Below are 25745 nucleotides of genomic sequence, written 5' to 3' on the forward strand. Positions count from 1 at the left end.
TACAATTGCAATGGAATAGAATAGAAAAGGTTGGCGCACCAGAGTTAGAATGACAGAGGAGAAGAAGATTAGAGAGAGAAGTACGAGGATAAATGAAAAACTTCTTCATTGAATTGTTAAAGATATTTAAGTGGGTTATTTTGTGTGACTTAGGCGGGATGGATGAAGATTAGATGATTCTAGTTTGGTCTTTTTAAATATTTTTCCTTTTAGTTTTGGGTGGGGGCAATGGGCTTTTTAAATATGCTACCTAGTTTGGATTGGGAAAGATTAGATGCCTTCTTTTTAGAAGGTCCAACGTGTCCACTTCAGAAGTGCATTTGATATTTGTTTTTTATTAAAAGCAAATATGTCAAATCACTTATCCGATATGTATATGGGAAGTATTTAGGAGTATTGATATTTGATACGTATTTGATACGATTTTTTGCTTCACATGGAGTATTCATGCTTCATAAGCAAAAAAAACCCACACCCCACTCCCACTCCTTTCTTCTTTGAGAAAAAAAGCCCTCGCCTTGCCTTCATCAGTGAGAGGGCATCGAACTTGTACACCATTATGTACCCTTTGAAACCACCAGCACCAGCACCCTTTTTTGACAAGAAACAAGCTTTTTCATTAAAATAATGATATGAGACTATGCTCAAAATACAATGGAAACAACAAGCATAAAGCTGTGGATCAGGAGGTGCACCCGGGCATCTCAACTAGGTTAACACCCCATTAGTACCATCAACACCTTGAAAAGAAACTTGCAAATAACTTAATAACTTAAAAATTACAATCATTGCCAAGATTTTTTTTTTTTTGAAACGAAAATAAGCCTCTTTATGAAGGATAATGAGACTAAAGCTCAAAGTACAAGAGTATTATACAAAAACCAAAAGAACTAAGGGAAAAAACAAGCTAAAACATAAACAAAGACTATAATCGGGCAACATAAATATGATGGAAACTTAAATACGAGTCCGAATCAGAAAATAAACGAGCTAATCAAAGCCACACAATACAGTACATCAGTAGAAAGCTAAGTAAAAAGCAATACTTAAACACTCTCTCAAAATTAGCCCACTCCACTCGTATAAAAAGTACTGCACATCCAAATCTTCAAGATGATAGGAGAAAATGAAAGCCAAGAAGATGCAAACAGCTGCCTCAAAGCTAACTTGCCAACACAATCCAAAGTCCAGAGGATCTGGAAGTAGTCTTCTTCCAATCCACATAAACTTGCCAGCACTGCCTTCAACTCATTACTCCAGTTATCAAAGAGAAGTCAGCTTTAGCAATGTCAGTTTTCCAGTTATCAACCACCATGTTTTTGTCCAAATCATCATGCAATTCAATAGCTAATCTTCAATTTTCAACCCTGAGGATATCCACCGAATGACCTGTTTTCCTTTGGATTAGGCTAAAGAGATTTCACAGGTATCCACTATGGAATGCAATTTTTAGGTATGTATTTTTCTTTTACAGTGGAGTAAAGGAAAGCTTTTCTTAATGGAAAGTAATTGAATCTCTTCAGATTGGAATAAAATACTTAAAGCCTTGTTCATATCAACTGGCATTTTATTGTAATTTCTATCTCCTCATTGTCCTCTTTCCTGTTCTTCACTGCTTACACTTGCCAATGACTCTTCATCAAAGTCTTTCGTACCTTTATGAGAAGTCTGAAAATTGCTATGTAATCCTCGCACAGAAGGAGGATTGAAAGACTCTTGGGAATTACATCCGAAATGGGAACCAGGTTTATTCAAAAAAGGTAAAGAAGCTGACCTGTTTTGATTTAGGCCAGGGACTTGGATCTTGACACAACAGCCTCAAGCAAGTCAGGGTTTGTGATTTTTGTCCAAGAATTGCTAAAAGAAGTCCTTTTCTTGGTCAAGTGTTTTCGGAAAGGCTTAACCAAATAAGAACTTCCTTGAAACATTTTAGGAATCTTGCACTTCTTGTTTCTCTTCATTCGTTGATGCAAGCAAATGTTAGCCGGAAATTTCTGAGGTATTTCGAACTCACTCGTATTGTGAGATGGAGACTGAAGAAGATCATTATTCGAGTTATCCTTGGACAATTGGAATGCTATATTCTCCTTCATCTTTGGTCACAGCCTGATAATCAACTTTAATGGCACTCTCTTTTTTTTCTTTTCATCATGGGTTAAGTTACCATCCGATTTAACTTTATCTGTGAAGCTTGTACTCTTAGCCTGGGCTGGATTAAAAGATGTGGCAATTTTATGTGAATACCAACTTATATACTCTGGTTTTGAAAAGGAAATTCTCCAGCATTTTGTGAAATGCCACCCACCCCTGTTTGTCTTCTCCCTAACACACTCGAATGAAGGAGTGTCCACCTGAAAATGGCCATAGGTCACACAACATAACACCCAACCCTTTTTTGCCTTGAACTTTGACAACTTCAACCTTCCTTGGTTTAACTCCCCCATTTATGGAAGAAACAATCTGCTGGGCCTCTTAATAACACTTATAATGCTTTCAGGCACCAGCTCACATCTTTGACAAGGAAGCTATCGTCTTCTGACCAAATGCGATAATACGATTGAAGAACTTCGTAACTTACCACTTCCATTGCAGTCTCACTTCTAAGCTTCCCTGTGCAATTAAAACGAAACTCAACCACCAGACCTTTAGTGATTGGTCTGTGGGTAGACTTCACCAGGAGGCTAACGTTGTTAGACTGAAAAGTAGTCGTTGTGAGGCTACTGGAAAAAGAGAGAACCGAAAAGGGAGCAGGAGGGAGGGGGGAGGAGGGATAACAAAGAGAACTTACCTTTTAGCAACTTCCAGATTTTCTGTTTCATTTGAACATTTGTTGTTTCTTCTCACTACATCAATAGAAAAGTTCTTGATCTTTGTTCCATCGCCAAGAATATTCAAAAATAGCAAAACAAGACTATGAAGTGTAGTAGAGGAAGAGAGCCATCTTATCCACGGTTGCCATCAACAATTACATGGAGATGAGAGCACTCCAGTTTAAACTAATATCTTGACTTGAATAATCAGCAGAAGCCTTGGCCCCCATTATTCTACACTCTACATCAATTCCCCTGAATATGTTTTTGCTACCAACTCAAAAGTGATAGAGTCTAAAGAATCACTTCAGTTGGTGGTTTGCCAACCCATGAGGCTTTTCTTTGAGTTCGAAGAAATGGCACGAGCTCGATCCTCATGAAATTGATGTCAACTGAGTTGATTTAATTGGAAATGATGTTAGGGTTGAAAGAGAGCTTGATTGCATCAATTGAATCAGGAGGGAGAAGGGGAAAGTGGTGATGTAAGAAGAATGTGGTTAGCTGGGTCATAGTCTTAGGTTAATTCCATTTTTTACCACCACTTGTATTAAAACTCTATAAGTGGAAGTCTTCCCCTCATGTATGGACAAATACTGAATTATCTTTTGTTCGAAGAATTCTCGTAGATTTTCTAGAAAGATCTCCTTGCTTTTGTTCAATTCATTCATTGTGTGGTGGGAAGGGGAGAGATACTTCCTTTTGGGAAGACCATTGGATGGGGAGAGATACTTACTTTTGGGAAGACCATTGGATGGGGGAGAGACCTCTCTGTTTCTTATTCCCTCTTTCGTATCATTTTCTTGATCACAAACACTGTTTTGTTGCTGATATTCTCGTGTGGTCTAGGAGCTCGTATTCCCTCTCTTTTGGGTTCTGTTGTGCTTTTTCCTATAGGGAAACAATAGAGGTACTTGAGGGCCACTCGTTTAGACGTGGGTGAAGTGGTTCTCCCCTAGGTCTATCTGTTTTCTTGTGCTGTGGAGGATTGAGATTCCTAGGAAAGTTAAGTTCTTTAGTTGGCAAGTTTTACACGACCGTAAAAAGAAAAAAAAACAGGATGGATAGGCTTAAGAGGAAGATGCTCTCGCTTGTAGGTCCTTTCTTGTTGCATTCTTTGTAGAAAAGGGAGGGAGATCTGGACCACATTCTGGGCATTGTGAGTTTTCCAGCTTGGTTTGGAACTCTTTGTTTTAGACATTTGGCGTTAGGGGGGACTTGACATAGAGATGTGTGTGCGTTGCTTGAGGAGTTCCTTCTCAACCCTGACCAGTGAGAAGGGCACTTCCTTTGGGTCATGGGGGTGTGTTCTATTTTATGGGTGGTGTGGGGTGAGCAGAACAATGGGGTTTTTAGGGGTGGGGAGAGGGTCCCCAGTGAGATTTGGTCCCTTGTACGTTATCATGTTTCTTTGTGGGCCTTGAATTCGAAGGAATTTTGTAATTATTCTATAGGTGTTATTTTGCATAGTTGGGTCCCTTTTTCTAGAGGGTTCCCTTCCTTTTAGTGGGCTGGCTTTTGGTTAGCCTCCTATTCTCTCTTTTTTTTTCCTCATTGAAATTGGTTTTATCATCATATAAACAAAAAATACTCACCCTCAAAGTCAAGTTTATTTATTTATTTTGAAACGGAGACAAATCTTTTTTATTAATATGCACTCAAAGTACAAGAGAGTTATACAAAGAGAGTAATACAAAGTCAAGTTTATTTGTACTCTGCTTATATTTGGAAAGTTGTTAAAGATTCAATGAAACTCCTCTAAAAATAACTCATTGTAGGTATAAAATCGATTGACCATACACTTCACTACTAAAATGGCTATCCTTCACGTATTGTATGAATATTTACTATATGAATCCTGCGCAATATAGACATTGGCTCCCTTTTTTTTTTTGTTTTATTAATTTGTTTTTGTTTATTATAATCATAATGAACTTAGGTGAACCCTAATATCTTTCCATCTTTACATTTACACTAGAGTTTTTTCACAATCTTTTGGTTCATAATTTTGTCGACCCTTTGATTGGGTTTGAGTTGTTTGACTTTTTTTGCTAGTTTCTTGTTTGTAGGTTTGGAATCTTTGTAGTTTTAATGTAATTTATTTATTAGCATTGTGTTAGATACCTACATTTGTATACATGGGTTTATATTGTATAAGGGTAATTAGATTAGTATAGGGTTAGGGGTATAAGGGTAATTAGATACTTAGGAAGTTACTAGTAGTTATTGTGTAAGTGTGGTTACTAGTAGCTATTATGTGTGGTTACTAGGGTGGTTACATCTTGTTATAAATGGAGGGAGGGTAAGTGAGAGAGAGAGGTTATTATGTGGAGTGATTTAGGGCTTGGGTGAGAGTACTCAAGAGGGAGGTTCCAAGTGCCTTATACTTGGGTTTATCTTGTATTTTCTTATAGTTCATTATAATAAATTAATATCTTGTTCTTGTTAGCAACTTTCTAACACATTGTTAATTTTGCCAATAGCTCATATCTCCCTTTGTAATTAGATCTTTTAATGAGTATTAATAATTGCTAGGCTCTTCTTTATTAGTTTTGTGGGTGGGGGTTTCCTCAACCCTTTCCTCTTAGATGGTCCTTCTTGGCTTTTTTTGTTGAATATACATATGCTTTTCTTATTAGAAAAAGAGATTTACTTATGATTTTAGACATCAGTCTCTGATTATTACCTAATATGAGTTACTATTGCTCTTTAGGTCTTCCAATGCGTAAATGCAACTTGTGGTTATTTTTATCATCCTAAATGTATTTCAAGATTGCTTCATCCGGAGAATAAAGTTGCCGCTGGAGACCTTGAGAAGAAGATTGCATCTGGAGAATCTTTCTCATGCCCTGTGCATAAGTGCTCTGTTTGTGCGCTCGGCGAAAATAAGAAAATATGGGAACTACAGTTTGCTGTTTGTCGACGGTGTCCAAAATCATACCACAGGAAATGCTTACCAAGGTATCCTTTGAATTTCTATATAGTGAATCAGAGTGTAATTTTTTAAGTTCTGGTGCTTAATTGGTTAAAGAATGCATTGTTTTTGTTAGGAAAATCACTTTTGAAGGTTCTGAGGATGGTGAAACCCCGACCAGGGCATGGGAAAAGCTATTACCTAATCGCATTTTGATATATTGCTTGTAAGATTGCTGTGTCAGCTGTTACTACTATTTACTTTAATCAGTATTGGCCTATTAATGTTTTTTTTCATTTAATTTGACCAGGGACCACGAGATTGATGAAGAAATTGAGACTCCTGCTAGAGACCATATAAAATTTCCTGGTCTTGAAGAGAGTAGGCTTCCCATTCAGAAAAGGAAACTTCCTATCAGTGATACAAGACGAGGGAAGACGATAGTTTTTCGTGGGAGTAGGGAGAATGTTGTATCAAAGAAGGGATCTATGCCAGATGACCTTCAGGGAAAATCTGCTGCAAAAGTATCCAAATCATTTGAGAGGTCCTCATCTGATGGGAAGCTTCTTGGTAAAGTGACTGCGAAATCATTGTGGAGTTCTGAGTCTAAAAATGTGAAATTGGGTAACATTTCAAGAAACTCTTTGAATCAAAAAGGAGAATCTGTCCTCATGGACATTGATAAGACGATCAAAGTGAAAAAATCCTCCTTAGTTGGCAAGTCTGCCATACCAACCAAGAGATTTGATCCAAGTAAGATTTACAAGGAGGATAGAAGTGGGATGCTCCTATTAGATGCCAATTCGGAGAGGAGGTAACTGCCATTTGTACTTCACATTTGGTTTTGATGCCCTCACCCTTAAAAAATGAATTAAGGAATGACAACAGTTATAAACTTCCCTAAAGTGCACGCTTGCATGTTTGGTAAAGTGGATTTGTTTCTAAAATATTCTTTCTTTTAACCTAGGTTAATGGACATGATGAAAAATGTTGCATCGTCAATTACTTTGGAAGACGTAATTAAGAAGCACAAAGTCCCATCTACTCATGCATATTCTTTAAAACATGTAGTGGACAAGACAATTAAGATGGGGAAGTTGGAAGGGTCAGTTGTGGTAAGAAAATTATTAACTTTTGTATCCTTAAAGTGATCTCGTGGTTTCTTATCCCTTAATGGTCTACTGTTTTGGTTGTTAGGCTGTTCGAGCTGCTCTGCGCAAGCTTGAGGAAGGATGTTGCATTGAGGATGCAGAAGCTGTTTGTGAGCCTGAAGTTCTTAACCACATATTTAAGTGGAAGGTGCTTACAATTTCTTATTGCACTGTTCTAAAGAAATTTCTTAGGCTTTTATTTGCTCAGCTGCTTTGACGAAATTTTTGACAAAGCATGGTCTTATACTGACTAATATTTTGTGTTTTCGAAGTTTTGAACTATTTTGTGCTTTCATCTTAGACATTCGGCCCCTGCTCTCTATTTTCCTGTTTACATCTTTTTCCTTATGCTGAATCATTTGGTGGCAGATGCCTTTTCTCGTTTTAGTAGCTCTAGGATATTGTTGGGATTCTGTCATTTGTTGTTTGATAGAGAAGCAACTGACATAGTGGCTCTTGTATCCTCGAACGAGACATTTGATATTAATACGAAGGAGAAGGATTGTTTCTCTTTTGGAGCTTGAATCCTTCTAAAAGTATTTCTTGTAGTTCCCTCTTTTGGAGCTTTTGTGAAAATTTTAAGAATGTAGTTCCCTCTTTTAGAGATTTTGTAAAATTTTTCTAGAAGACTTAGCACTTCTGTTTGTGGTAAGTCAATCATGGAAGACTTCTACAGATATTTCTTTTAAAAAGGAGACAGCCTCTTTATTAATATTAATATAATAATAATGAGACAAAAGCTCATAATACAAAAGAATTATACAATGAGCATGTAAGCATGGATCGGGGGTGCACCTGGACATCTCAACTAGGTTGACACCCCCTTAACACCCTCATCATATCCAACCAAGCTAAAACCCGTAACAAAGGAGTAATGGCTAAAGGCAAAACAAACACAAAAGAAGTACAGGGAAATACAAATACAAATACAAGACTAAACATCCTTCTAAATAAAAGGCGACCAAAAACTTGCACCAAGACAAACTCGAGATCATAGGAGGAAGAACACTATGAGGAGGCTGAAAAGAGGAAGACTTTTACAGATTAGATTGGTTTTTAGAAAGATGATCCTTTTTGTAGGGCTGCTTTTTCACATTCTGTATTGGTGGGCAGAAAAAAGACTTCAATCATATCTTTTTGAATCATGACTTTGTTTGGTTAGTTTGGAGTTGTTTCTATGAGGTGTTTGACTTTCCTTTTGCTAGACACATGCTGTGTTTTAGAAAGCCTCCTAGGCGCATGCATAGTGCCTCGCCTTGCACACAAGTGCATCAGATGTGGTGCTTTCAGTGAAGCCCTACGGCCCAAAGTCCTAGGCATTGGGGTTTTTTTTTCATTATTTTAAAAAAGTAATTATTAGGGTTTTTTCCTTCCATATTAATTATAAATAATAAAATTTGCTTGGCCTAAATGGAATATTTTTTTTCCTATGGTTACTTTTATTTTTTTCTTTTATATTCCCAATTCAACTATCCTCTTTTTTATCTTGTATTTTTATATTATCTTGTATTATATATAGAGAGACTGCACCTTAAAAAAAAACCCACATTTTTTTTCCGCCTTGCACTTAAGCCCTAAAAGACTATTGTGCTTTATTATGCCTTGAGCATTGAAAAACATTAGACACAGAGATCACGGAGATGATTGAGGAGTTTCTTCTTCATCTGTCCTCTAGGTTGTAATTTATTTGACTGGAGTTTCTTTCTTTAATTGGATTCACTTGTGTGAGCTTTGATTTTTTTGGTCTTTCCTTATATAATTATTTTTTTTCTCAATGTAAGTCTTGTTCTTTTTTCTTGGTCTTCAATGAATTTTTGTGTATTTGAATTAAATGTGTTAGCATCGTTGAATTCTTTGTTTTCTTTGAACAATCACTTTTAACTGACTTTGTGAATTCCTTTACTGTAGAACAAACTCAGAGTATATCTTGCACCATTTCTGTATGGCATGCGCTACTCCTCCTTTGGTCGTCATTTTACAAAAGTTGAGAAACTTGTGGAGGTATACTTGTTTTTGCAGCAATGTTTTTCTTCGATTTAAGAGTACTTTGGTTGTCTTATCTTTTTAATTATGGAAGCATGGTCATGATATGTTATACTGGGTACTTCAAGGAACTTGTTTGGTGACAACAAGATTGTATTGGGGGCAAAGTATCAAAAATCCATTGTCGAAGCATGATGTGTACTACTGCACATCGGGACTCCCAACGATAAGCCAGAATTCAAGTAGTACAACCTTAATTGAACTTGGAGATTTAAGACATATGAGAAATCCAAACTTCTCTCTTTTATGTACGTTCATTAAATAAACATAAAACTGCTCTAAGTTCTCTCTCTCCTCCTCTTCTCTCCCCTCCCTCCACCCCACTCCTTCCGATCTCCCCTCTCCGACAGCCAGGTTTTTTAAGCAGTCCTCTCTGTTAAGTCTCATCCCAACACCATGGAGGTGGTTAGCTGGAAAATTGACCAGTCACACTATTGCATTTGACATGAAGGAGATTGTTGCTTCATTGAAGATGTAGAAGCCGGCAGAAGCATCTCTCTATCCGTTTGCCAACTTAGATGGATCTGGTCAGCATTAACTGATCTTATCATTTTCCGGTAGGTTGACACTTCAGGAAATTTGGGGATGTCGACAAAGGCAGATTGAGAATTTCAAAGTTTCAAGCTAAGTTGGAATGGATACTGAGCTGTGATCATTGGCCATATTCAGGGGGCTCTTCAATATCAGAGTGTGCTTAGGTAGTGAGAAGCAAGACTGGAAGTTGTTTTGCTCAATGCTAGATAAGTTTGTCGAAAAACTGGATTATGCTAGATGGTTTTCTAATAATCCCTCAAGATTCCTCCTTCGAATTTGAATAGGAAACTAAGTTATGTTGAATTGGCAAAATCAAGTCTTTCCAGTTCCCCTGTTCCAAGACCTATATTTAAGGTAATTGACCAGACTCCTAGTAAAAAAAGCAAGGCTCAAAAGTTAGTCCATCTTCCCCCTTCAAAACAGAAGGATTTGCTGATTAAGAATCTTGAAGTTGTGAAAGTCAATTTTGAAAATTTATGGACTATAACAAAGTTATTTGCCTCAGATGACTGGAAACTGATCCGTAAGGTTGGAAGCTTTTTTCCAATAAAATATTGTTACAAATCCTTTATACGATGAGAATGCCCTCATTAGCATTGACCAATGATCAATTTTAGATCTCATCCATGAGGAAGGAAAATGGCAAGCCTGGGGGAATTTTCTCAAATTTGAAAGCTGGTTTAAATTTAAACACAGCCGGCCACTCGTCCAAAAAGGGAATGGCGGTTGGCTAAAAATTAAAAAACTTCCCTTGGATTATTGGTGTAGGAGTACCTTTGAGGTCATTGGGGATCATTTTGGAGGTCTCTTAGATATAGCCTCCGAAACTAAATTTAATTAATGTTAGTGAAGTTCGGATTCAAGTTAAGAAGAATTCTTGTGGTTTTGTGCCATCCACGATTGAAGTCACTGATCTAAAGAGGGGAAATATATATCTTCATTTTGGAGATTATGAATTCCTAAACCATAATATTCCCCTCAGAGCTGAAGAGTCCTCTTTTAATCTTTAAATGAAAGGAATAAAGGAAAAGGGGCCCACTTCAATAAATCTTTGAGTTATAACGATTTTAGCCCAAGAATTTCGGAGGACCTTAGCAAATTTATTGCAAAAAAGCGTTACAAAATGTTTCTGTTTTTAATATTTCAGTAGCCAAAGAGTCCTCTTTTGAGTCTTTAAATGAAAGGAATAAAAGAATAGGGGCCCACTTCAATAAATCTTTGAGTTATGACGAATTTAGCCCAAGCATTTTGGAGGAAAACCCATCAGACTTATTGCAAAAAAACGTTACAAAACGTCTGATTCTTTTCTTTTTGTTCGAACAGGGGGCCAACTTTCTTCAAAAGTGGGTATTTTCAATCGTTCCAAGTGTGCCAAAGACAGCAATTCCTCACATATTCCAAAAATTCTTAAGCACTATATCGCGCAAACCTCCTTCAACAATGTGTGGGCTGCCTTGCTAAAATCTGAATTAAATGGGGTTTGTGACCTTAAAATCCCCCATTTGGACTGTTTTCGGAATAACACCATCAAGCATTCAGTTTCTGCCAATAACCCAGATCTTTTGGAAGTTTACAGCTTTAAAATCCAGGTCCCTGAGAGTTTTTACAGGTCAGTAAATAGCACTTCTCCTTCAAAGTGTCTCAACATTTCAAATTCCTCCACCTCCACTGCAAAAACATCTTGTCAGCAAGGCTCCACTGTGCACGTATCCGGTTGATCATATTTTTTCTCTTCTAGTGCGATGGCTTTTAATAAGGTTTCTTCATGACTTTTCTGTTTTCTTTCATAATCTGAATGCCATGATTTGAGTTGACCCTTAATGTTTTGGAGTTGAGTTGATAAGGCAAAGCCCATCCAGCCCGGAGGAGTGCTTGTGGTTAATGAATTTTCAATAAATTGGCAGGAATTCTTGTCTAGCAACCAGCTGTTGCAAAATCGAAAAGGGGAAGGCTCCCACTCGAATGCCCCTGCTTCTAATAAAAAAGGGAAGTGGTTTGAGGAGATCCTTACTTGACGAGTTACACGTGTGTTCACAAAAGCCTTGTCCCGGTCAAAAGTAACTAAAAATCTGTCAAGCAATGATCTCAAAACTACTCTTCCTTCTCTTGACCATGTTAATTTTCTGTTCAGTAAAATAACTTCAATGAGTTTCCATTCTTCAATGAATTTATTGAATTTCCTCATTCATGCCACAAGTCATTCTACTTGCTGGAAATCGCTCCCCTTTGATTTGGTCATATTAAAATCCCCTCCCAAACACCAAGCTTCTATACAATAACCAATGAGGGAGAGCAGCTCTGACCAAATGAATTTTCTCTCTGTAATCAGTAGGTCCATAAATATTGGTTACCCAACACAACTTATTGCACATTGTTCTGCATTTAACTGACAGTGAGTGGCCCCTTTCAATACTTCAATAAAAGAAAATTTACTTTCATCTCACTTGGTTAACATTCTTCCTGATTTTCCATGAGCTTCAAGAAAGATCCATCCAGTTCCTTTTGATCTCCAAGTGGATTGAAAACAAAGTATTGACCCATTCCAATCTTGAAAGAAATATGGGAAAAAGGAAGATGACAATAGGCAGTAGCTTATAATCCTTTTTCGTGGGATATATGAGGAAGACTTGACACTGAGAATAGGCTTTTGGTTGGAAATGTGAGGAGCTATAATAAGCTGTGAGCACCTTCCACCCAACAGAGAACTTTTGCTTGTAATATCTTTGAATCCACTTGGTCAAAAGGGCCTTAGTATCTCTCCACCTGGCTGCTGTTAGCTTGCACTGCTATTTGGATTCTTGGTTGTGGCCTCTTGATCCTACTTCTGGTTTTACTGTTAGATCCCTTATAGCTGACTTAGTGGGCACGGTTGATCCATTATTGTCTGATTTTTGTTCTGTGATTTAGAAAGATAGATTTTCCTAAAACGATGAAATTTTTTCTTTAAGATCTTAGTTGGGGTGCCATCAATACTGTTGATTGTCTTCCACGTTGCATGCTTTATATGTCTATTTCTCCTTCTTGATGTCACATGTGTTGCTGCTACGCTGAATCTTCGATCCATTTGTTTTTCCATTTTCCTCTTGCTGCCAATTTTTGGGATATTCTTTTTAGGCTTTTTGATGGTCTTATACGTGTCTTAATAACATTTTGGACACATTGGCTTCTCTTCTGGTGGGTCAACCCTTTGGTGGTACAAAGATGACACTTTGGTTGACATGCGTCGTTCTTTTGGTATCTGTGGGGTGAAAGGAATAAGTGGCTTTTTCATGATTCTTCTTCCTTGTTCAGATATTTTATGGAATTTGTTCTGTCTATTTCTTTTCCTTGGTGTAAAGCTAAGCCCCCCTCTCTCTATAGATAATCTATTTTAGTTAACAATTGGACATCCTTCTCTTCTATAAGTTCCTTTAGGTGTTTGGGGTTTTCCCCAGATTTCATTTATAAATGAAATGTTTTTTTTACAATTGGACTTCTCTTCGGTACTGGGTATCACCCGAACCCCCTTGCAAAATTAGTTTCTTCACATTATCCCTCTTCACAAAGTGGGAGGAGGCATTTATGAATATTTCTAAAGTGAATACTTCTTTGATGTCCTGACTTATTAAAAGTGTATTGAATTTTCAGATCGCAAAGAACATGGAAGTGTTTATATGGTCCTGAGATTATAAGAGTCTTAATAATCAGGATAGGCTTCAGAATTTGATGAGGTTTAACCTTTTTGCCTGTTCATATGCAGTTTGTATATGGAAAAGGAGGACAATATTTATCACCTTTTTCCTCGTTGCTTCTTTGCTTCCAAGGGAAGAAGCTTTCTGCTTAGTACCTTCAGATTTCCGCTTGTCTTTTTAATTCTAATCATATTGATGACTGGCTTTCTCAAGTGAAGTTGAAGTCCTTTGGGGTATGCTGTCGGGGCATTCCTTTAGTTGCGTTGGCTTGAAAGTAACTTTAAACTTTTTGAAGCTAAGTCTTCTGATATAACTTCTTTTGGTGGAAATTTACAACTCATCTCCTTGTGGTGGGCTCATAGTTATAGCCAATTCTTTTGCAATTATCCAATTTCTTTGCATCACAACAATTGGTCAAATTTTCTGCAATTAGTTTTTTTGGGATGGGGTTCACTTTTCACCGTCCCTAAGCTGTTTCTACTTCGCTTTTGTCTGATGATGTCTTTTATAAAACATCAATGTGTGATAGCAGAAGGAAATTGTTAGCAGCCGGTCTTTTTTGCTGTCCAGGCATATGGACGTGTTTTCTCCATTATTTTTCCTGTTTAATTTTTTCTCGCTCTCATTATTTTTTCCATTTCATAGTCCTTGTAAATACTAAAATGTCTTCTGCAATGCAGATTGTTGATAGGCTTCATTGGTACATAGAGAAAGGCAATACAGTAAGTCCATTATGTTGATTTGTTTGATTTTTATTATATTGAGCAGAATTCGTTATTTATTTTTCTTAGTGCAACATTTTCTTTCAATGCATTTCATTGTTAGGAGGCTATCTGTTACCTTAAATATTCTTTAGATTCATTATGCACTCCACAATCTCACAAAAAGTACAAGCCTCGTATGTTATCCTTTTGAACTCCTATGATTGTGAAAGTTGAGAGATGTTTACAATCATGGAACCACTCGGGGGGGGGGGGGGGGGGGGGTTCATCTAACTCTTCTACAAGCAACCCTTTCAAACTCCCCACGTCCTACTTATCCTTATTTACAAAAAGAAAGGTATCGTCTATGATTGCAGGATTGAAAGATTTTAGAATAAAAAATAGAAGCCATGTTAGATATTCTCTTCGAATTGTGCTCAGGGCAGCAAGTTAATTGGGAGAAGTAAGCATTATATGGAGGCAATATTGATGAGGCTACATTGATCTCTACTTCTTCAAGGCTGAATTGGGAGGCTGGTAATTGCCTTTATATATCTTGGCTTACCTCTTGGTGGTTATTCTAAACAGCAGTCTTTTTGGCAGCCTGTTATAGATAAAGTCCATTTGAAACTCGATAAATGGAAAAGGGTATAACTTGTCCAGAGGGGCCGTTTAACTTTTTTTTTTTTTTAAGATAAGAAACATTTCATTGATAAAATGAAACAGGGGAAACCCAAACTCCTAAAGGTGATTAAAAAAATATAGCCAATTAGAAAAGGGAAAGGAGAGACTATAGTTCTTAAAAGGGTGCCCATTTTTGTACCAATAAAAAGCAATAGATAAAATGGTGTCCAAAAAAGAAGTACAAGAGGCAGTAGAGTCCTGAAACAGCCTCCTATTGTGCTCAGTCCATAAAGTCTAGGAGAAGGCACGAACAATAGCCAACCAAATTGTCTTTTTACATCCCACAAAAAGGTGACCCACCAAGAAGTTTTTATTGGAAAGAGAGATCGACCAACCAAAAAGCACCCCAGATGATGTGCCAAAACTAAGTAGCAAAGGAACGGTGCGCAAATTGGTGAGAGGCAGATTCCGCAGCAGTTTGACACACAACATACCAAGTAGGAGAAAAAGACATATACGACATTTGGCGTTGGAGGCAATCAGCAGTATTAATGGCACAGTGACTAAGTTCCCAAAATAATTTAATTTTCTTTGGGTAGTGATCAGACCGAATAATAGAATAAAGATTTCTGGTAGAGGACCCTATTGAATAAGTTAAATCATCAATTAGGGATTTGACAGTAAAAGAAGCAGAGGAATCAATGACCCGTTAAACTTTATGTAATTTAGTTTTGGCCAACCTACCAACTTATAATATGTCCTTATTCCAAATGCCTTTCTTGGTGATACAAGAATTGGAGACTTTTATGTAACTTCTTTTGGGAAGGTCAAAAAGGCAGCAAGCTGAATCCTTTGGTTAAACAGGAGTTAGCTTCGAAAGCTCTAAAAGATGGTGGTTTAGGGATTGGAAATGAAAACAGAAATACAGCTTTATTGTTTAAATGGAGTTGGAGAATCCTTAAGGAGCAGGACTCTTTATGGTGCAAAATTGTTAGAAGTATTCATGGAGTTGATCCAAATCTTTGGTGCACTTCGGGTAAGCTTGGTTTAAGGTTTGAGAAGTCCATGGATCAGCATTTCAAGTTGCAAAAGTTTAAGCTTGGTAATGGGAGGAATATATTCCTTTGTACAGATTCATGGTGTACTGTCTTCTCCTTTGGATGGTTTACTCCTATTCCCAATGATATTTGGCCTTACTCACTCTAACATATCCTTTTCAATGAATAAAAAGGGATTATGTGGACACATATGATTCATGCTTATGGATTACATAGAAGAAGAGAATGGACTGCTTCTTCAACGATGTTTTTTGTAGTTCTTCCTCCACAGGGATGTTTGTTGTAGCTCTTGATTTCAATCCCCACCCTAAGGTCATTTCAATTATCATGCTACAGTGATGAGCAACAAGTAGATTGACCTTCAACAATACCATTTGCCAATAGGTTTGCCATAATGCTCTAACAATAAAGTTTATCAAGAAATTAAAATTTCAAGATGAGCAACCTTGCTCTGATACCAATTTTTGGATCGGTATGGCAACCCTAGAGGGGTGAATAGGGTTTAAATAAACTTTTTTGACAAATAAAAAGTAAAATCAACTAATTAGATACTTTTTAAATTTAAATAAAGAACTTTGTAAACTTTGTTAAATAACAAGATTGATAAAAATATATGAATGGAAGTATGCAATCAAACTCAACCAATAAGAGTATGTAACTAAAATTAAATTAAAAAATAATTAGAAAAGAGTTAGAGAAGAAGACACCGTAATTTTATAGTGGTTCGGTTAAACTCAACCTACATCCACTTTCCCAAGCACCTCTTGGGATTTTGATTGAAAATCTTCTTTGGACTCTTTCCACGGATTTGAGCCGAACCGATTCTTGCTCCTTTTTCGGGTTCAAGAGCAAACCCGATCCTTTCCACGGGTTAGGATCCAACCGTTACAATATGTTGAAGTTTTTAAATCATACAAAAGAAAACTCTCTAAAAGAGTGAGTATATAATTTGAAGCTCACAAATTTAATCCTCACAATACAATAAGAAGCTCTCAAGAATAAGATGAAAAGAATAAAAATTGGAAGCTTTAGAGAGAATAACAATGTTGGCTTTTTGCTTGAGGATTGTAAAGATGTTGTGATCTTGTGTAAATGTGAAGTATTTAAAAAGAGAGGAAAGATAAATTCAAAATCATTTGGGTCATTAGATATAAGTAAAAGAAAAATGAATGGTTGAGATTTAAACTTAATTAGCCGTTAGACACAATACAAATAATAATATAATAATATGTCTTTTCAAAATACTTTGTTTAAAAAGAAATCAATAAAGCAACTTCACCATCTTTTAAAACAACTAGCCGTTAGACACAAGGAAAAATAATAATATTAAAATCATTTTCTTTTTAAATTCATTTTCTTTATAAAAGCCAATAAAACATAACAAAAAGCCACATTTGTTACTCCTTCATTGCTCCAAGTGGCTTTCTCTAATTGGTTCAAATTGAATGCTTGGTCGCCACGTCACCATCTCGGGTATTTTTCTGTTAACCTTCTTTTAGCAATATTTTCTTCATTTGAACTTCGATTTGGGTGATTCAAGAGGCGTTAGAATCATTTTTCCAAGCTCTACGATATGGTCTATTCAAATTAATAAAATTGTCAATAAAAAAATCAGATTTGTTATCATCAAAACATAAATTAATTGAATAATTAAAATAAATAAATTTGAGATTAAGGGCCAAAAAGCCAACAATCTCCCCTTTTTTATGATGACAAATCATTGAAGAAAAATAACTTGAAACACACATGATCAACAAGTAATTCTATTATCAAGATGTATAACCATAAAGCTCATGTATATATTTCACCACAAAGAACATACTTGAAAACAATTGATAAGAGAACCTTCTTTGTCCTTAATTAATTTTTTTTCTCTAAAAAAATATGCATTATTCAATAGAAACAATTATGCAACAAATTGATAAAAACATATTTTTCTTATACTTCTCCCCCTTTGGAATCATCAAAAACAATACCAATGAAGTTAGCTCTCCCAAAAAACATGAACACATACAAAATGTCTAATTCTCCTCCTATCAATATGCATTACGGTAACAATATCAAGTAAGATATAAAATCAAGATGCATCCCAACGAATAATTCCAAGCTCAAGCCTATTTTTACAAAAGCTTTCTTCACTCAAAGGCTTGGTAAATATATCCGCTAATTGATTATTGGAGCTTACAAACTCAAGAGTAATATGACCATTTTGTACATGCTCTCTAATAAAGTGATGCCTAATATCTATATGCTTAGTTCTAGAATGATGAATAGGATTCTTAGTCAAATTTATGGCACTAGTATTATCACAAAATATAGGCACATTATCAAATTTTAATCCAAAATCACAAAGAGCTTGTTTCATCCAAAGAATTTGTGCACAACAACTAGCAACCGCAATATATTCCGCTTCGGTAGTGGATAAGGCAACCGAATTTTGCTTTTTACTAAACCAAGATACTAAGGAACTACCAAGAAATTGACAAGTCCCACTAGTACTTTTACGGTCAAGTAAACTACCGGCAAAGTCCGCATCGGAATATCCTACCAAATTAAACTCAACATTTCTAGGATACCATAATCCAACATCAATAGTTCCAAGCAAATATTTAAGTATCCTTTTAACGGCATGGAAATGTGATTCTTTAGGACAAGATTGAAATCTAGCACAAAGACATACACTAAACATGATATCGGGTCTACTAGCGGTCAAATAAAGTAAAGATCCGATCATACCTCGATAAGTCTTTATATCCACACACTTACCTTTTTCATCTTTGTCAAGCTTAGTGGTAGTGCTCATAGGAGTTTTTGCAACTTTACCTTCATTGAATTTGAATTTCTTGAGCAAATCCCTTGTGTATTTTTCTTGACTTATGAAGATGCCATCCTTGAGTTGTTTGATTTGAAGGCCAAGGAAGAAACTAAGTTCTCCCATCATACTCATCTCAAACTCATTATGCATACACTTGGAAAATTCTTCACACAAAGATGAATTAGTAGAACCAAATATAATATCATCCACATAAATTTGCACTATAAGCATGTCATTATTTTTAACTTTAATAAATAGAGTATTATCAATTTTTCCCATCTTAAAGTCATTCTCAAGTAAAAACTTGCTAAGTCTATCATACCAAGCTCTTGGAGCTTGTTTTAAGCCATAAAGAGCCTTTTCCAACTTATAAACATGATTAGGTAAATCAAAACTTTCAAAGCCCGGAGGTTGTTCTACGTAAACTTCCTCTACAATATATAACCGTTTAAAAAAGCACTTTTTACATCCATTTGATACAAAATGAAATTTTTATAAGAAGCAAAAGCAAGCAACATTCTAATAGCTTCTAATCTAGCAACCGGTGCAAAAGTCTCTTCATAATCTATACCTTCTTCTTGACAATAACCTTGAGCTACAAGTCTAGCTTTATTTCTAATGATATTTCCATTTTCATCCATCTTATTTCTAAAAACCCATTTTGTTCCGATTATAGATGCATTAGAAGGCCTAGGGACTAATTTCCAAACTTTGTTTCTTTCAAATTGATTTAATTCTTCTTGCATAGCTAAAATCCAAAACTCATCACATTCGGCATCTTTAAAACTTCTAGGTTCAATTTGAGACACAAAAGCAAGATTACTAAATAAATTAAGAGAAGAACGAGTTTTGACACCTTGTTCGGGATTGCCAAGAATTAGATCCTTGGGATGGGATAGAGCATATCTCCACTCTTTAGGCAAGGATGAAGAACCCTCTTCTTTCTTTTCTATGATGTTCACATCTTGCATACTTGGAACAATTTCTTTGCCTTTGTCATTAACAAGTAAATCTCCAAAATCTTTTTCTAAATCATCACTACAAATAGACTCATTAGAAACATTATTCCAAGATTCATCAAATACAACATGAATAGATTCCTCAATAACTAAAGTTTTCTTATTGAAAACTCTATAAGCTTTACTAGTAGAGGAATATCCTAGAAAAATACCAACATCCGTCTTAGAATCAAATTTTCCAAGTTTTTCTTTGTTATTCAAAATAAAACATTTACAACCGAAAACTTTGAAATACCCAATATTTGGAATTTTACCATGCCAAAGTTCATAAGGAGTTTTATCTAAAGAGGGTCTAACTAAAACTCTATTTGAAACATAGCAAGCGGTGTGAACGGCTTCCGTCCAAAAATATTTAGGTAAACCATACTCATTCAACATTGATCTAGCAAATTCTTGCAAAGTACGATTTTTCCTTTCAACTACACCATTTTGCTACTTCCTCTGCTCGAAATGCATCTAAAAATTTTAGGGATGCATATAATCATTGGACAAAGGCCAATGACAAGGCCTGTGTGTATCTCTTGTCTAGTATGTCTGACATACTAAGCAAGAAACACAAAACCATGGTCATTAGACGTCAGATCAAGGATTCGCTTCAAGAGATATTTAAGAAGAATTAAAAAGAAAGTAAATATAATTTACTTGCCTTAGAAACATGTTTAGTGGAAAATGACCAAAATGTCTAGATACTTGATTTAGGAGCCACTAGTCATGTTTGCTCTTCTTTACATAAAACTAGTTCCTTTAAGCAGCTCGAGGAGGATGAGATACACTCAAAGTTAAAACGAGAGATGCCATTTCAGCTCGTGTAATGGGAGATGTTAAATTTTCTTTTTAAAATAGATTCTTGTTTTTAAAAAACTTGTATATAGTTCCTAAGATTAAAAGGAATCTTATATTTATTTCTTGTCTTATTGAACAATCATATAATGTAACATTTTTCTTTAAATGAAGTGTTCATTTCTAAGAATGGTGTACACATTTGTTCAGCTAAGCTTGAAGACAACTTTTGTATGTATTAAGACCTAACAAAGCGAAAGCAATTTTAAATCATGAGATGTTTAAAACTGCTAATACTCAAAATAATACCTATCTTTGGCATTCAAGATTAGGTCATATTAATCTCGATAGGATCGGGAGATTGGTAAAGAATGGACTTCTAAATGAGTTAGAAGATGATTCATTGCCTCCATGTGAATCTTGTCTTGAAGAAAAGTTGACTAAAGAGACCTTTTACTAGAAAATGCTATGGAGCCAAAGAGCCCATAGAACTTATACATTCAGACCACTATGGTCCAATGAATGTAAAAGCTAGAGAAGGTTTTGAATACTTCATCTCTTTTATAGATGATTATTCAAGGTATGATTATTTATACTTAATGAAACGTAAGTCTGAAGCTCTTGGAAAGTTCAAGAAGTATAAGGCTGAAGTTAAAAATCTATCAAGTAAAAAAATTAAAATACTTTTATCTGATCGAGGTGGAGAGTATATGGATTTGAGATTCCAGGACTATATGATAGAACATGGAATCCAATTACAACTTTCAGCACCTGGTACACCTCAACAAAATGGTATATTAGAAATGAGAAATAAAACCTTGTTAGACATGGTTCGTTTAATGATGAGTCATGCTCAATTGCCTTGCTCGTTTTGGGGGTATGCAGATTGAACAATGTTCCTCGAAAAGTGTTTCTAAAATACCTTTCTGTAACGATCCAACACTTTATACTAAGGTGAGATCATTACCACTAAAACAAATAAAGACTTTTTATTTAAATCAAAGAAAATACTAAGTTTTAAAAAGAAACACTCATAAAATATAAGTAAAGTATATAATAAAATATTAGTTCGGAACCTATTTAAAATAAAAAAAATATATCTAAAAGTAAACATGGGTTCTGAAATAAATTTAATACTCAAAACATAAATGTGGAAGAAAACATAAGATGTTCCCTATGACGATCCACGGTCACTTCTTGCCATTCGCGAGCTTGCCTTTACCTGCTCCTTTACCTGAAAAATTAAACATAGAAAAGGGTGAGTATAAATTTATACTAAGTAAGAGACCCACTACTACTCCTGCTACGTGTCTGTTAACCTCTCGTTATAGTCCTGTAAGAAAATATCGAATATCTATTGTGCTCCCAAACGTACGCTATCCAGTGATCTTGTAGGAACACATCTAGACTCTTGGTGAACCCGAAGGAGTCACCCTAAAGAAGTGTAAGTGATCCTATTGATTCACATATAAAAGCTAAGCCACACAAACATAAATAGGTGGTGATCCCGAGGGACACCCATATGATACGACTCTAACAGGTAAAGCTAACACAACATCATAGTCTATACATATAACATAACATAAATAACATATCTCAAACATGATGTATCTCAACCATAGTATATCTCATTCATAACATATCGTGGTCATCACATATCTTAGTCATACATAACGATTTTTTATGTAGCTATCATTATCTAACATTCTTCACAGTCACATCACATGCATCATGGCTACGTTAATGCATACTAAGGGAAAACATAATGTAAGGATCTAATAATAAAACTTCTTACCTGGAGATTAATTATCAACTAATTCAGTCATAAACATAAACAAAATTAAAATTATTAATTTTGTCAACCATCACCCAACTATTTAATTAAGCATCCAAACTTCCAACTATTTAATTAAGCATCCAAACTGACCCCCAAGATTAAGGTTGAATCAAACAAAACCTTGAATGGAAAATTTCGGAGTCTCAAATCCTCAAATTAACACTTGAACCTTCAAACAAAAATAATTTAACTCATTCCATTGTAAACTTATTTAAGATCCAAAAAATATTCATTTGGGCATACCAAACCAACACAGCTCAAGAGATACCAAAAAGCAACTTGGCTTAAACTAAGGCAGAAATGGCCCACGCGGCTCTGCAGGAGGAGAATCGACTTGGCAGTCAGCTCGGGTGCACAACTCACAAAAGGAGAAAGAAATCGGCTGTGACAAGCGCGATTTACGAAGGAGTAGATAAGTGGCTCTGTGATGCACAGATCGACTTGCTCAAGCAAGGGTTCGTTTAACGATTGCCGGCAATGAGATCTGGGTGGCACGAGACAGAACTTAACGACGGTAAGGCTTAATGAAAACGTTCAAAAACTAGATGATTGATGAAATGAAAAGAGAGAGATTCCTCGGCTTCACCTACATGCAAACGTAGGAGGTGGGGGGTGCATAGTCGGCTTGTGCGACTTCGTCACTAAGGAACAAAGGAGGAATGACGGTGTCAACAAACGACGAGCGGTGATCCTTGCAACGGAGCACGATGGCGGCTGGGGTTTGTGAAGAATTAAGAAGATGATGAATAGTTCCCTTTTTTGCACGTTTCACAAGGGTTAATTATATATAATAATAATAATGATATTTATTATTATTATCATTATTCCTTTTCTTTTGCTAATTAACAAATTAACCAAAATCAAATCATACTTTCTCTCCTCGTTAAATACCCATCAAACCAAACTTTTTACTTTCCCCAAAAATACAATATCTTTCCAAATAATTAGATTTTCCACAATATAATTATTTTCTCTCTAAAAAATATCTTTCCTAAAAAAAATCAATAATATATTATTCTACCCTTCCATAACTTAATTAATTATATACATATATAATTAACCAATAAACTTAAATCTCACCAAAATTTTCAATAGTATAATTAATTAAATAATCTTCCACTGAACATTCAATTAATCACAATTTCCACAATACTAAAAAAATTATAACACCCAATTAAATCCATCATAAATTAAATTAAACTAAGATAATTAAAAAAATAAAATTACCTTAATTTTTGGGTGTTACAGTTTTTGAATTTAAATAATTTTTAGACGTAACCAGCCTTAAGGACAGCATGTTGTACAAGTTATCGACCCTACTGCACCTGTCACTCATGCATACCTTGCTGCCATGGAGCAAATGTACATAGACTTATTGTTCAAAGTATTGGCACAGTGACAACCTACCTAGGATATCCAAACAACTCATGTACGGACACCGGCTGCAAGTGTTTAGATCCCAGTTGCGGGAGTTTAGGCCCCAATTGTAGCATATAACCTACTTGATATGCTTTCAGCAGAAGCCAAACACCTGAGGGATTTCAGGAAGTATAACCCTCGGACTTTCGATGGATCCTTGGCAAACTCCACCAAGGCGCAGATGTGGTTGAGTTCGGTGAAGACTATCTTTCGTTACATGAAGTGCTCCAATGACCAGAAAGTTTAGTGCGTCGTGTTCTTACTGACTGATAGAGACAGAGGCTAGTGGAAGTCCACATAGAGGATGTTGGGTGGAGATATGAGTCAGATCACCTAAAAGTAGTTTAAGGAGAATTTTCATGCCAAATTCTTCTTCGTGTCAAGAGTTCTTAAAGTTGGAGCAAGGCAATATGGCCATAGAGGAGTATGATCAAGAATTCGATGTGTTATCCCGATTTGCACCTGAGTTAGTGAGAACTGAGACTGAGAGAGTTGACAAGTTTGTCAAAGGCATTAAGTAGGAGATCCAGGGTTTCGTTAGAGTCTTTAGACTAGCTACCTAAGATGATGCACTACACATGACAGTGGATTTGAGTTTGCATGAGAGGATAAAGATGGCCAAGGCTGTAGAGAATGGTCCAATTGTAGGGTAGAAAAGGAAGGCTTAGCAGTAGCCTACAATAGCACCACAAAGGAATTTGAGATTAGGTGGTTTGTTCCAGCAGCTTAGACAGTAGGTTGTTGAGGCAGGCAAAACCTTGAAGGAAGTATACATGTGTTCTAATTGTGAAAGGTCTCATTCAGGTCATTGCCTAATAGGAAGTAGTATATGCTACAAGTGTAGGCAACCTGACATATATATAGCTGATAATTACCCTCAGAAATAGTTTGAACCTATCTCGAACTAGACTTCTACATCTCGATAGGGGTGAGTTTTTGCCACTAATCAACAGGAGGCTGAGAAAGCTTACACAGTGGTGATAGGTACACTCCTAATCTTGGAGCACTTTGCTTTATTATTATTTGACTCGGGGTCCTCTCATTCTTTTATATCGCCAATTTTTGTTCAACATATGAGTTTACAAGTAGAACCCTTGAGTTATATGTTATTTGTCTCTACTCCATCTGGAGAAATTATGTTGTCGAAAGGAAAGATAAAAACATGTTAAATAGAAATAGCATATCATGTTTTAGATGTAACTTTATTAGTATTACACATGCAAGACTTTGATGTAATATCGGGCATGAATTGGCTATCTGCTAACCATGCAAACATAGATTATTCTCGCAAGGAGGTAGTTTTTAACCCTCATGAGGCGACTAGTTTAAAGTATAAGGGGGCGGGGACTGTGGCCTACCCAAAGTTATCTCAACCATGAAGGCCAGTAAGTTGTTCAACCAAGGTACTTAGAGTATCTTGGCTAGTGTTGTAGATACCAGAGAGCCCGATGTATCCTTATCATCTGAATGAATGGTAAGGAAATACCCCGATGTTTTTTTAGAAGAGCTTTCAAGACTTTCTCCTCACAAAGAGGTTGATTTTGCTATTGAACTGAAACCAGGCACTGGTCCCATATCGAGAGCTCCATACAGAATGGCTCCAGCTGAGCTGAAGGAGTTGAAGGTCTAGTTGCAAGAATTATAGGACAAGGGCTTTATTCGATCTAGTATGTCACCTTGGGGAGCACCGGCATTATTTGTGAAGAAGAAAGATGGGTTGATGTGTCTTTGCATTTACTATAAAAAGCTTAATAAGGTGATAGTCAAGAACAAATATTCATTGCCCAGGATTGATGGCTTGTTTGATCAGTTTTAGGGAGCCACTGTGTTCTCTAAGATCAATTTACGATCAGGATATCACCAGTTGAGGATTAGAGACAGTGATATTCCCAAGACTGCCTTTCCAGATATGGACATTACGAGTTTATTGTGATGTCCTTTGGCTCGACAAATGCTCCTGGTGTATTTATGGATTTGATGAATAAGGTGGTGCTTAAGGATTTCTTAGACACTTCTGTGATATTTTTTATTGATCACATCTTGGTTTACTCCAAGACAGAGGCTGAGCATGAGGAGTATTTGCATAAGGTATTAGAGACTCTTCGAGCCAATAGGCTATATGCCAAGTTTTCCAAGTGTGAGTTTTGACTGAAGCAAGTTTTGTTCCTTGGCCATGTAGTGTCCAGTGAAGGAGTTATTATAGACCCAGCAAAGATTAAAGTTGTTACCATTTGGCCTCGACCTTGTACAGTCAGTGAAGTTTAAAGTTTTTTGAGTTTAATAGGTTATTACAGAAGGTTCGTGGAAGGCTTCTCTCGTATAGCTAGTCCTTTGACCTAGCTAACCAGGAAGGGGAATCCTTTTGTTTGGAG

At 36.1% G+C, this 25745-nt stretch overlaps 1 pseudogene; it reads left to right on the forward strand.

Annotated features, from left to right (window-relative positions):
• The window catches only part of LOC116406262, a 43084-nt pseudogene that overhangs the window by 8458 nt on the left and 8881 nt on the right, over positions 1-25745 (forward strand).

This window comes from Cucumis sativus, unplaced genomic scaffold (assembly GCF_000004075.3).
Source record: "Cucumis sativus cultivar 9930 unplaced genomic scaffold, Cucumber_9930_V3 scaffold80, whole genome shotgun sequence".
NCBI lineage: Eukaryota > Viridiplantae > Streptophyta > Magnoliopsida > Cucurbitales > Cucurbitaceae > Cucumis > Cucumis sativus.